Below are 14632 nucleotides of genomic sequence, written 5' to 3' on the forward strand. Positions count from 1 at the left end.
ATAAGGAGCATTGAGTCGTCTCTACTACTGAGGAAAGTCCCATGCAAATGGACTTTGAGGTATGGGTTACATATGCATATCTTGCATTTACTTATCTGTGAACGTGCTATATTCTCCCCTCTAGAATGTAAACTCTTTGAGGGCACTTCTGTAATTTTAGCCTCAGAAGCTGGCACATGGTAGACCTGCTTACTGTTCTGCTTACCTAGCATTGTTTCTCCCACCTCCATTCCTTTATACAAGTGTCCCCCTCCTCTTCCTCACCTCTTCCCTTTAGACTCACCAGCTTCTTTCAAAGCATAGATCAGGTACAAGACTTTTCTTGATCCCCCAATCTTTAGTTTATTTTCACCTTTGAAATTATGCTACATTGAATGGGATAGATAGATAGATAGACAGATGGATAGATAGATGATGGATAGATGGATAGATGAAAAGATAGATAGATAGAGATAGATATATAGGTAGATAGATACATGGATGGATGGATAAATGGATGGATGAAAAGATAGACAGATAGATAGATAAATGGATGGATAGGATGGATAGATAGATAAATGGATGGATAGATGGATAGATAGATAATGGATGGATAGATAGATAGATGGTCAATGAAGGAATTTCTTCTGCTTGATTATGTATTTTTGTTACAAGGGTTTTCTTTTCTTTCTCCAGTGGGAGAGAGGGATACAGGAGGGAAAGAAAATTAATTTTTGTTCATTGAGAAAGTGAAACCACTTTTGTAAACGACATCCTGGAAAAAAAGAAAATTTACTCTATTACCTTGTATATGCTCTATATTTACTTACTTTTGTACATGTTGTACCCTACTCCGTTAGAATGTAGCTTCTCTGAGAGCAGAGAATACTTTGTGTCTGTCTTGCTTAATAAATGTTTGTTCAACTGAACTGAATGCCAGGATTGTGTAGTGAAAACAGCAGTGGACTTGAAGTCAGCCTGTGTAACTGTGGGCCAGTCACTTAAACTTTCTGGACTTCAGTTTCTTCATCTATTAAATAGAAGCAATAATATGCTACCTCACAGTGGGATCATGAAAAAATACACTTTGTAAGCCACAAAAATGTCATAGCTATTATTGTTGGTGGTGGTTGTTGTCGTTGCACCTGGAGTACAAACACACACACACACACACACACACACACAGACAGAAACAGAGAGAGAGGAGAGAGAGAGAGAGAGAGAGAGAGAGAGAGAGAGAGAGAGTCTTGGGAATAGCTATGCCTGGTTTAAGGTACTTTAAGAGTCTGCAATCACTAAAAACCATAGCTCACAGCCCTCTCTAATGTGTTTTCTTTTTTCTCTTGTCAGCTCCAGAAATCAATTTTTTTTCAAAGCAAAAACATCTAATGAAACAGCATAGTAAGCAAAGTCATAATAGAACATTCTCCCTATTCCTAGGGGAACATACCCTCTCACAAGTGTATTTGTTACAATGGTTTTATTTTTATTTTCCGATGGAGGAGAGGAATATGGGAGGGAGAGAAAATTGATTTTTGTTCATTGAAAAAAATGGAACAATTTTTAAAAAAAATAACATGCCCTGGAAAAATGAAATTTCACTGTATTATCTTATGTATGTTTATTTATTTATTATTATTATTATTAATTTTTATTATTTATTTGTTATCAGTGAGGAAAATGAGTCACACGTTAGTGATAACATGTAGATAGGTATCAAAATGTGACCTGTGCCTCCAGTGCTACAGCAGCCCAGGAAGATCAGTGCCTTCTGGCACTATCATCACACAGATGCCACCAGGTGTGCTCCCTGTTGATGTGATGTCTTCCCTGGGCACATTGCTCATCTGGTCCCTTTTGTCCTCTGCTGGGCACACAGTCTTCTCTAGGTAGCAGTCTGCTCTTCTTATAGTGGTTGCTGGGCACAGTTGTCTCTGTTGGGCATTGCTCTCCTGGTTTTAGGTGATTCAGTTGTAGCTCCTGAGCACGTAGCTTCTAATGGACATCGCTCCCTGATTCTAGCTTATAAACTTCATCTTTTCAAGGCTGCCTGCCAGCCATCTCAGCTCCAATCTCCTAGGATCCAGTGAGTGGCTAGAATCTTTTCTCTAACAGAGGCAGGTAGATAGGACTTTAGTCATACCCACCAGATCCAGCAGTACTTCTAAGCTGAGATTAAGTCTTCTTTAACCCTATGTCTGAGAGGTTGCAGTCCTCTGTTTCAGACAACTATCCTACTTAGGGTTGGACATTCCTAAGCTTCTCTTTGGCTTAACATGCAAATGGATTTGAGACAGAAAACAAAGTTAAAATAAGAGAGAAAGGTCATCATATAGCACCCACCTAGCCTGTATTTCTGCCTTCTTACAGGTAACTGTTGGCAGCAAAGTCCCTTTCAGTTAGGTGCTGTATTTTAGCCAATGAAAAACCTCATTGTCTCTCTGTATTATCAGGCCTGCATTACCATTCTAAATCTCACCTCATGGTTATAGTATAGGTAGCCCTCTGGTTCTTAAAACCAATCTCTGGCCTTAGAGAGGAAAAAATCCTGCTCCATGAGTGCAGTGGGAGTTTATGGGCCCTCAGGGGATCTTAGAGGCCATACAAGGACATCATGGTTCCTATTGAAAGTTAAGCAAATTATGTTAACCTGAGATTATGGTAGCATTTCCCATATGTTCTCCCTCTACACTCCAGGTGGCTTGAGTAACCAAAGCAGGTATTGCCAAAAGCAATAGGAAAAAAAAGCCTTTGATGACGGTGAGGGAAAAGGGTAGTGTTGAGGAGGAGAGAGTTCACTTTTATTTGTCGACTATTAAAATGTCAACTCCATTGGCCTTCTTCTTAAGTCAATATTTGCTGTTCTGTGGCTAGTTCAAATACCTCCTAATTCACTCTCTCAGGCTCATTCCTCCTTCACCTGGGTGAAGTCTCTGGTCCATAAATACTAGGCATTGCCATTATGCTTGGGAGAGAAGGGCATCCTGCCCAGTTTTACTGGGATGTTTCTGAGTGTAGATCTTCCAACAGCCCGTTAATAGGCATGGTGATTGCTGTGGGAATGAATTCTCCTTTTGCCCAGCTGTGTGGCACTGGTCTACGCCCTGAGCAGGAGGTTGTACTGGTCCAAGGACACTTTTCCTCTTGGGTTTTGCCTCTGTGCCCATGTGCTCCCACTTTCCCACCAGACAAAGTTCTCTTCATTTTCTTAAATGGGATGTCCGTTGGATTATACCAAGAGTAGAAAGGTGACTATTTTTGGAGTCAGAGGAATTGAGTTCACATCTTAGCTGTGCCATTTATATCTGTGTGACTTGAGGCAAGTCACATCCTCTCTGGGCCCCATTTCCTCCTCTTCAAAATGAAGAGATTGTACTACTGCCTGAGGTTCCTTCCAGTTCCATAGCTATCACCCTACAGGCAAAAAAATAGTAAATGGGATGTCTTGCCCACTTTTTTCTTTTAAAATTTTCTTTTTTTATTTTAAATATTCTTTTCTTTTTTAATTTTGAGTTCTAAATTCTCTCCCTCCCTCCCACCAACTGAGAAGGCAAGCAATATGATATCAATTATACATGGAAAGTCATGCAAAATGTTTCCATATTAGCCATATTTCAAAAAAAGAAGGAAAGATAAAGTGATAAAATTATACTTCAATTTGTTCTCAGAGTTCATCAGTTTTCTCTCTGTAGATGGATAGCATTTTTTAAAATAATGGGTCCTTTGGGATTGCCTTGGATCATTGTATTGATCAGAGTAGCCAAATCTTTCACAATTGATCGTCATTATAACATTGCTGTCACTATACACAATGATATCCTGGTTCTTCTCACTTCACTTTGCAATAGTTCATACAGGTCTTGCCATGTTTTTCTGAAACAACCCCCCACTTCATCATTTCCTATAGCTCAATACTACTCCATCACAATCATATACCATAACTTGTTTAGCCACACCCCAGTGAAAGAGCATCAACTTGATTTCTAATTCTTTGGCATCACAAAAAGCTGCTAGAAATATTTTTATACACATGGGTCCTTTTCCTTTTTATTTTATCTCTTTGGAAGTACAGAACTAGTAGTGGTATTGCTGGGTCAAAGAGTATACAGTTTTATAGCCCTTTGGACTTAGTTCCAAATTGTTCTCCAGAATGGTTGGTTCACCACTCCACCAACAATTCATTAGCACACTTATTTTTCCTTCATCCCTTCCAGTATTTGTCATTTCTGAGAGGTAGGAAGTGAGCTGTTTTAATTTACCTTTCTCTAATTGACTTAGAGGGTTTTTATATGACTATAATTTTGACTTATTTGTCTGAAAACTGCCTGTTTACATCCTTTGACTATTTATCAATTGAGGAATGGCTCTTATTTTTATAAATTTGATTCAGGTCTATACTCAGTATATATTTGAGAAATGAGGCCTTCATTAGAGAAACTTGCTGTAAACATTTTTGACATTACTTCATTGTCTGTGGTACTTTTTAGCAAAATGTTGTTTCCCTGATTGATAATCATTAATTAGGTTAATTAATTAGGTCCATTTTTGTTTTGGATTTGTCTGAGATTATGATTGCTATCCCTGCCTTTTTTTTTTTTCAGTTTAGCTGAAGCATATTAGATTCTGTTCCAGCCCTTTATTTTATCTTTTTTTATTTTTTAGGCAATGGGATTAAGTGACTTGCCTGGGGTCACACAGCTAGTGAGTGTTACGTGTCTGAGAACGGATTTGAACTCAGGTCCTCCTGACTCCAAGGCCAGAGCTCTATCCACTTCAGCACCTAGCTGCCCCCAGCCCTTTATTTTAACTCTGCATGTGTGTTTCTGTTTTAAGTGTGTCTCTTATAAATGATATATTGTTGGATTCTGGTTTCTAATCCATTCTACTATCTGCTTCCATTTGATGGGTGAGCTCATCCCATTTACATTCACAGTTATGATTACTGTGTATTTCCCTCCATCTCATTTTCTTCTATTTCTCCTTCTTTCTCTCTTTTTATCCTGTCCCTCCTCTACAGCCCATTTTGCTTCTAATCACTGCCTTCCTTAATCCATCTTCCCTTTTATCATTCCTCCCCCCCTTTTCACTTATCCCCTTTCCCTCCTATTTCCCTATTGGATAAATTACATTTCTATATCCAACTGAGTGGGCATATATTCTTCTCTCTTTGAATAAATTCCAATGAGAGTGGTGTTGAAGCATTGTCTGCCACCCCTTCCCATTTCCCCCTCCATTATAAAAGCTCTTCCTTACATAGCTCTTTTGTATGAGAACAATTTCTCCATTTTACCACTTCTTTCCTCTTTCATCCAGGGCATCCCTCTTTCTCACCCCTTCATTTATTTCTTTTAGATCATTCCAATATAATCATCTCACATCTGTGTCCTCTGTCCATGTAAACTCCTTTTAATTGCCCTAACAATGATGAAGTTCTTAGGCATTACATGTGTCATTCTTCCCATATAGAAATGTAAATAGTTTAACTTTATTGATTTCTCTTTCATTTTTACCTTTTCATGCTTCTCTCGAGTCTTGTGTTTAAATGTCACATTTTCTATCCGGCTCTGGTCTTTTCATCAGGAATGATTGAAAGTCCTTTATTCCATTAAATATCCATTTTTCCCCTAAAGGAAAAATAATCCCTGAAGTATTATACTTAATTTTATTGGATATATTGTTCTTGGTTGTAACCCTATCTCCTTTGCCTTGTGGAACATCATATTTCAAGCCCTCTGCTCCTTTAACATGGAAGCTGCCAAATCTCGTGTGACCATAACTGTGGCTTTGCAATATTTGAATTGTTTCTCCACTACCACCACCCTGTCCCCATGCTTTAAATATTTTCTCCTTGATCCGGAAGCTCTGGAATTTGGCTATAATGTTCCTGGGAGTTTTCATTTTGGGATCTCTTTCAGGAGGTGATTAATGGATTCTTTCAAATTCTATTTTATCTCTGGATCTAAGATATTGGTTCAGTTTTCCCTGATAATTTCTAAAAAGATGATGTCTAGGCTCCTTTTTTGATCATGGCTTTCAGGTAGTCCAATAATTCTTAAATTATCTCTCCTTGATCTATTTTCCGGGTCAATTGTTTTTCCAATGAGATATTTCATATTTTCTTCTATTTTTTTCAATCTTTTGACTTTGCCTTATTGTTTCTTGATGTCTTATGGAACCCTTATCTTCCACTTACTCAGTTCTAATTTTTAAGGAATTATTTTCTTCAGTGAGATTTTGTACATTCTTTTCCATTTGGCCAATTCTGTTTCTAAATCATTATTTTCTTCAATTTTTTTTGCCTCTTTTACCAAGCTGTTAATTTTTTTCCTAATTGTCTTTGCATTACTCTCATTTCTTTTCTCAATTTTTCCACTCATTTCCTTCTTTAACTTTTCTAGGAATTCTTGTTGGGTTTGGGTCCAATTAATATTTTTCTCTGAGGTTTTGTTTGTAGGTGTTTTCACATTGTTGTCTTCTTTTGAGTTTATGTCTTGGTCTCCCCCCACCCTCCACCCCCGCCACTGTAGTACCTTTTTATGTTCAAATTCTTTTTTGTTGTTTGCTCATTTTTCCAGCCTATTTTTTGAACTTTATTTTATTTATTTATAACTTTATTAAAACTGGGCTCTGATCATCTAGGGGTGGGGAGGCACCATCCCAAGCTTCAGGCTTCTTTTTGTACTGCTGTTTTCAGATCTGCAAGTTTTCCATGCTTCCAAAGTGATGTGATCTGGGGAGAAGTGTGGGCACTGCTCTCATGGCCTGCACTCTGGTCTTTACCCATAAAGGGCATCTGCTTTCCTACAGCCACACATGTTAACACTCCTTTTTTTGCCATGAAACTGCAACCAGGGCACCTGCTCCCTTGTGACCAACCACTAGCACTCCTTCCTGTGCCTCCTGTGATCCAGAACTGCACATGGGCAATAGAGTTGCTAATCAGAGCCAGCTGTACCCAATGCCAGTAGAGGGTCCCCAGTAATCTGACTGGTTGTCCAACCCCCCTACCCATCTCTGGGCTGAGAGCTCCTGAAGCTGCTGCTTCAGCTGCTACTGCTGCCACTGCATTTGTGGACACCCAACAGACTTCTAGGCCAGTGTCACAAACTTCTCCTGCTGATCTAAGTTTTCTTAGGCCAAAAAAATGCTTCACATTGACCTTTTGTTGGCTTTGTTGGCTCAAAATTTGATTTGAGGCATTATTTAAAAGTTGTTTGGAAGGGAATGTTGAGAAAGTTCAGCTGGGTTGCCTATAATCCACCATCTTGGTCTGCATATGTCTTGCCCACTTTTTACATTTTCTGACTCTGCCAGAGTATGGTGGCAGTTATCCCTAAAGTATTACCTCAGACACAAAAGGAATGCTCCAATCCCCTGTGAGCATCCTTATTTAGTTTACTCGGGATTGGTATATCAGACAGAGCCTGAGGATTAGATTGGTGCTTTCAGAAAGGGCTCTAGCTCCCTTTTTATTCCTGATATAAAACAGTGGTAATGAAGGATAAGGCAGGTAGCTGACGCAGTAGAATAAGTACTTAAGTAGAACCTTAAGTTAGGAAGACCCGAGTTCGAATGTGACCTCAGACACTTACCAGCTGTGTGACCCTGTGCAAGTCACTTAACCCTGTTTGCCTCAGTTTCCTCATCTATAAAGTGAGTTGGAGAAGGAAATAACAAACCACTCAAGAAAACCCCAAAAATGGGGTCGTGGAGAGTTGGACGTGACTGAACGACAAATGACAACAAATCAAAAATAGCTGTAAAATGTACATGTTAAATGTAATATGTATCTGAAAAGAAAAGCAGTTGCTCACAGTAGAGATTTGCAGTCCCATATAATCCTTTTTTCCTGTTCTTTGTATATGGAAGTAATCATCTGAGTTGGTTTCTAACATCATTAAAAACAATTTTTTTTAATTAAAGAAAACAGTGTTAACCCTAAACCCCTGTGGGCTACTCACAATCAGTCTACAATTCTGGGTAGGTCTGGCTTCCTATGACTACTGTGCATGTTGTCTCATCTCTCGGTACCCAGACCAACATTGAGACCCAGGAGACAGTGAGTTGTTTTAGTACGTGTCTTCTTGCATCCTTTTTGGGTGTTTGGACCACCAACGGTTTGTACACTCTCAATAAACCTTGGGGGGGCAGCAGCTAGGTGGTGCCACAGTGGATAGAGTGCTGGGTCTGGAGTCAGGAAGACTCATCTTCCTAAGTGGTTGTGTGGTTGAGTATGTGGGGCTTTTTTGTGTTGTGTGTGTGGTTTGTCCTTTGTTCTCAAAGAGGACCATGACATCAGGAAGGTGATGCCACGACTAGGCAAGTGAATTGGATTTAAGTGAGGGAGGGCTGTGCAAAGTCACCAGCCTCACTGTCTCCTCCAGAGCCATCTGGGTCTAGTGGCCAAACATAGATCAGGACAACTGGAGATGGACCTGGATGCAGTGGGAATCCTTGGCCTTTTTAAGCTAAGGTCTGTCCTCAGACACTTACTAGCTGTGTGACCCTGGGCAACTCACTCAACCCTGTTTTCCTCAGTTTCCTCATCTGTAAAATGAGCTGGAGAAGGAAATGACAAACCACTTCAGTATCTCTGCCAAGAAAATCCCCAATGAGGTCATGAAGAGTTGTGAAAAGTGACTTAAAACAACAGCAATAAACCTTGGAGTTAGATTCACTGAATGTAGTGCTCTGTCTCTGTTTCTTCTTACACTCTTTCAAAAATAAGCAAAAACAACCCTCCATTTCCATGCCTTTGTACAGGTTTGTCTTCATGACTGGAATGCAGGACATCCATCATCACTTCTGACTCTTAGAATACCTCATTTCCCTCCAGGCCCAGCTGAAATGCCAGCAAGAACATGAAGTCTTTTCTGCTCCCTCAACTCCTAGAGCCACCCCGCCCGTTAACATTGTATTTCCTTTTACATGGCTCTACCTGGACATGTTGTGTCTCCAGTGGCATGGCCTGAGGGCAGGAACTGTTTCCATTTTGTATCTGTTTCCCCATTAACCTAGCACAGTGCCTTGAATCAGATGTAACTATTCCCAGGACTTTGTGAGTGTGTGTGTGTGTGTGTGTGTGTGTGTGTGTGTGTAAAGGGTTCTCCACTTGCAACAAGAAACATCATAACCATCATCATCATCATTATCATCATCATATAGCATTTGTTTAATTGCTTATTGATTGATTGATAGAAATCCAAGACTGGACTGGTATAGATGTGATACCTGATTTTTACTAAAAGACAAAAGGCTATCCTAAGACTTGGAAAAAACTTTAGAAATCCTCCCCACATTTTACAGATGAAGAGACTGAGGGTCAGAAAGATTAAGTGATTTATTTAAGGTCACACAAATGGCAGGTGGCAGAGATGGGGTTTGAACCAAGGTCTTTTGATTCTAAATCCTGCGGTCTTTCTGCAACACTTCTGATTCAGTCCAGGGAAATAATGTGAAATGAAATAAAAGTGTAGACATTGCCATGCTATGAATATTTACATTCAAAGTGATGACTACAGAAAATATTCATAGGCTACCCACCAGGGGTCTGTATTCTACATTGGGAGAATTACTGAGTCAACCAGCTGAATTAATAATAATCTCACTCTAAACCAGAGGGAGAGCAGCTAGGTGGTGCAGGGGATAGAGCACTGGACCTATCTGGAAGACTTCTCTTCAGGAGTTCAAATCTGACCTCAGACACTTACTAGCTGGGTGACCATGGACAAGTCACTTAATCTTATTTGCCTCAGTTTCCTCATCTGTAAAATAAACTGGAAAAAGAAATATCAAGCCTCTCCAGTATCTTTGCCAAGAAAACCCCAAATGGGGTCACAAAGAGCCAGACATGACCGAAATGATTGAGAAACAACAACAAAGCAGATGGGCAGCGATTAGATAGTACTTTCACAGGCTTAAAAGGTTTAGACAGATTCGTGAATGACAAATAAGGAAAATGTGGATGTTTCACTTGGATAATAATAACTATTAAGGTTGTCAGCAAGAAGGACAACTGTGCCATCCCAAAACATGCCTCTTGGTACATAACCTGTTTCAGAAATGAAACACTAATCTGGATGGGAGTACTGGGTTGAATCAATGTGCTAATTCTTATGTCCCTAAAAGCTGCCTAACTTTACTCAACAAGTATATGCCAGAGAGGGCTTTAAATCGGGCATCCCAAGTGCCAGGCGTATGTGTAGTGCCCAGGACACACCACCTTAGAGCTCCTCTCAGCTAGGGCTGTGGCACCTGCCCTCGAAGGCTAACTATACCTCCATTTGTCACCATTCAGGATCTGATCAGGAAGAAAGAGGGGGTTGGGCATAGAGGAAATGAGAGAATGCAATAAAATCCTCTAGTAGTTTCCCAGCTCCCAACTAATGTCTGCACTGAAGTAATTAGTTTTCACAACATACAAAGAATATCCATGCCTCTTCTTTTTCTTCTTATTGAATTACAGTGACATTTCTGGGATAAAATCATACCTACCTATGATGGATGAGTTTGTTAAGTTGAGAGATTTTACTGTAGACTCATCTACTCTTCGAGCTGGAAGGGCCATTGGAGGTCACTTGGCGCAGCTTTCTCATCCAACCCAGGAATCCACTCTAAAATTATCCCTTATACAGGTCACCTCTAGACCCTACTTGATTGCTTCCAGTGAAGTAGCGCATTTCCCCCTGATGGACAGCCCTGCTTCCGCCTATAGAAAGCGTTTCCTACAGGAAGCTGCTCTGAAACATCTACCCATCACTCCTAGTTTCTCCATCTAGGGCCAGGCAGAAAGACCCCAATCCATCTTCCATATGATAGCCTTTCCAGGGCTTAAAGGTAGCTATTGCATTCCCCACCTTAACCCCAAGGTTTCTTTCTTTTCTCAAGCTGAACATTGCCCGCCATTAGCCAGAAGTGGGGAAATAGAATTCAACAGCAAGGGACCACACAACCCTACTCTATGAATGTAAGGTCCATAGAGAGGCGGAGACTCATCTAGTTTTTGCCTTTTTTATCCCTAATCCTATTGCAGCGGCCTGACACATGATAGACACTTAATAAATGTTTATTGTCTGATTGGTGGATTGAATCAGGGGTCAGTTAGGGGCACCTGCAGCCCAGAGACAGCCACAAAGAAGACAGATTGCTGTACGACATGGGGTATTATGAGTCTCTCTTCCTTCTGAGGGGTGTGTGTGGTGAGCAGAAGCAGCCTGTTAGCATCCCCTCCCCACCTTAAAGTGAGCATGCTACTAAGACTCCCGGTTCCTTAAGCCATCCCTCACATAAAGTATTTTTGAATATCTGCATCATACTGGTAGACTTCTGGACACGCTGCAACTGTCAATGTCTTTTCTAAAACAGCACTGAGAAATAACCAGAGGACTCTGACTGAGATCTGAACAAGGCAGTGCACAGTGGGCCTGTCACCTCTTGTTCTGAACACAATACTTACAAAAAGATGTAAGATCAGGCCGTCTCATCACATTGCTGACTCATATTGAGCTTGCAGTCAATTATAACCCTTAGATTTTTTTTTTCACATGGTAAGCCAGTTGTGAGATTATATGACTTTAAAAAAAATCTTTCCGTTACATTGTTTCTCATAAGTAGGGGGAGACATCTGGGTACAGAAAACCTATTCTCAAATGGGCGTGTTAGAAAAGTTTTGAACTTAACACACTGACAACCACCTTCCAGCTCACACCCCTGTGAGAAGAGGACTAGAATGACCAGGAACCGCCCCACCTCCACCCTGGGGAATCCATAGAAGCTGAATCCCCAGAGTTTCATCTGGGGAAGAGGTCATCTTGTAATCTCCATCTTTTGTCTCTGGGTATTTTCAGTGGCTGGGCCTATGCTTGGAACTTTCTTCCTCCTCATCCCTGCCTCTTGGTTTCTCTGGCTTCCTTCAAGTCAGTCAGCAAAGTAATAAATATTAAATGCCTACAATGTGCCAGATACTATGTTAAGTACTGAGGATACAAGTACAAATGAAAACAAAGACAGTTCCTGCCTTCAGGGACCTTACAATCTAACATGAGAAGACAACAAAGGTAAGGGGGGAAGAGTTATTCTTTAGAGGAGGGAGAGGTACTCGGTGTTGGGAAGACTGCAGAAAGTTCCAAAAGTACAGAAGAACTGTGCTGAGCTCCCTCCTTAGATAGAGCCCCTGCAATCCATGAACCTGCCCTCTAGGGAGAAGATCCAATCAGAGGAGCAGTGGATCCTGATGAGATGTGAGTACCAGGCAGATTCAGTCTTGTAGGATAATGAGATTTCCCAATGATGAGTTTTCTGGGGAGGATGTGGAGTCCCAGCTAAAATCCTATCTTTTACAACGAGCCTTTCCCAGTTCCTCTTAATGCCTAGTGCCTTCCTTCTGTAGAATATTTCTAATTTATCCCATATAGCTATTGTTTTTACATAGTCATTTGCATGTTATTTCTCCCATTAGACTGTAAGGTCCTTGAGGGCAGGAACTGTTTTTTGTCTTTCTTTGTACCCTTAGCACTTAGCACAGGATCTGGCACATAGTAAGTACTTAATAAATGTTTATTGACTGGAATCCTTGAGATATTAATTTATAAATGTCCAAGGGCTCATCACCCTGACTTATGAGGATGACGTCAACTTTGCCCTCCTCGGAGTACCCAGAGATGTTTCTGCCAGTGGTGACAAATGCCCAACTCACCGAACACTTTCAGCCAACCTGCAGTGGGGAAGCTCCAGTCGGTTCCCTTGAACACTCCTTTACTGAGCTACGAATGTGAAGACAGACTGTTTGAGAACTTGAAGACAGCCACGGTCTGCTCATTCTTTCCTACTTAGATTGACAGCAAATCAAGCATCGGTGGGCTACAGGCATAGATTGTAGCCCAATTCAGCAATCATTCAGTTTGTAGAGTATTTCCCTGCTCTGCGATGATTTTGTTTCAAAACTCAGCTTCACAGCTAGAATGAACCTAAGAGGCCACGTAGCTCACACTCCCCCATTTTACAGACAAGACCCAGAGACATTAAGTGATTTGTCCAAAGTCACAGGTAGTGTCAGAGGTGGGATTTGAACCCAGATCCCCTGACTCCAGAGACAATGTCCTTCCCACACTACAGTGTTACTTTAAGCATATGTGATTTCATTGGCGTGGGTCTTACCTACCAGAACACACAGACTCAGCAGGTTGTTTCTGAGTTTCTGTGGCCAAAAAGAGGCATCGCTTGGTGGCTAGCTTTCTGTTGACGGGTTTCTCTGCCTTTGACCAGGTTGGTCTATTGTTAGCATCATATCTGAAGCCTTTCTGCCCTTGGCAGGATCTGCTGGAACTTGGGCTCCACCAGCCGGAGAGTCCAGGGGTCACTTCCACACCATGAGAAGACATTCAAAGAGTGCCTCATTAATTATAGAAAGCAGACAAGTTTGGCTTTGGTATACAATTTCATTCATTCAACAACCAGTCATTATTGCCCAAGATGTGAAAGAAGTTATGCTAGGTGCCATGGATACAGAGACAAAAATGAGGTAGTTCCCTGCCCTGTGGAAGCTTAAGGAGGATGGAGAGGATGGGGGAGGACAGGAAGATACACCTACTCATAAGTAAATACAAGATAAGGGGGTGGGGAACAGGAAGATACACATAGTTATAAGTAAATACAAGATAATTTAAGGAAGGAGTGCATACTAACCACTGGAAAATCAGGGAAGGCTTCTCAAAAGAGGTGGCACCTAAGCTGAGCCTTGAAGAAAGAAAAAGATAAGAATAAGAATAGTGAGGATGATGATAGCATTTATGTAGAGCTTTAAAATTTATGAAGCATTTTTACATTACATTATCTCATTACAACCCTGGGAGATAGGTGCTGCTCTTCTCCCTATTTTACAGATGAGGAAACTGAGGCACAGTGGGACTAAGTGACTTGTCTAGGGTCACACAGTTAGTAACTCTCAGAGGCTGAATTTTAACTCAAGTCTTCTAACGAGATGGATAAGGGGAAAAAGGCACCCCATGAACGTGGGTATGAGTATGAAGAGACAGGAGGTGGGTATACCCCTTCAAGTCCCTTCGGAAAAGGAGGGCACAGACAGAGGACCATTGTATCCTTATAATCTTGGCCCAATGGCACATTCAAGAATCAATAGTTGGAGCCTCCCCAACTCCCTGGCAGAGCTTTGCAGGAGTGACCTTCAAAGAGGTCAGAATTGTTTAACCAGTCGAGGTAAGCAGCACCCTGTTAGTGGACAGCTGGAATCAGGAGACTTGGGTTTGAATCCTGAATTAGGTACTAACTGGCTTTGGGTCCCTGGGATAAGCCGCTAACCTCTCCAAGTCTCAGTTTCCCACTTGTAAAGTGGGGATCATAATGCCTAAAGAGCCTATTTCATAGTGTTAGTACAAGGGTCAAATGAGATCTAGGACAGGGGCTGCCCTTGTGATGTAAGTGGTATAGGGAACTCCCAGCTGAGCAAACTCTCTCTACCAACACGGTTCAGCACCGTCTCTGAAATATATAGTCTTAAAGAGCTGCCTAGAGCAATGAGAATTTTGGTGATGTACCTAATGCACGTTAAAGTCTTTATCAGCATAGGTCATTTTTGTTATTATTTGTAAATTAAGGATAATAATCCTGGAATTCTCTCCCTCACACAGAAGGGCTG

The sequence above is a fragment of the Vombatus ursinus genome, unplaced genomic scaffold (genome assembly GCF_900497805.2).
Source record: "Vombatus ursinus unplaced genomic scaffold, bare-nosed wombat genome assembly UNPS02014782.1, whole genome shotgun sequence".
Lineage (NCBI taxonomy): Eukaryota > Metazoa > Chordata > Mammalia > Diprotodontia > Vombatidae > Vombatus > Vombatus ursinus.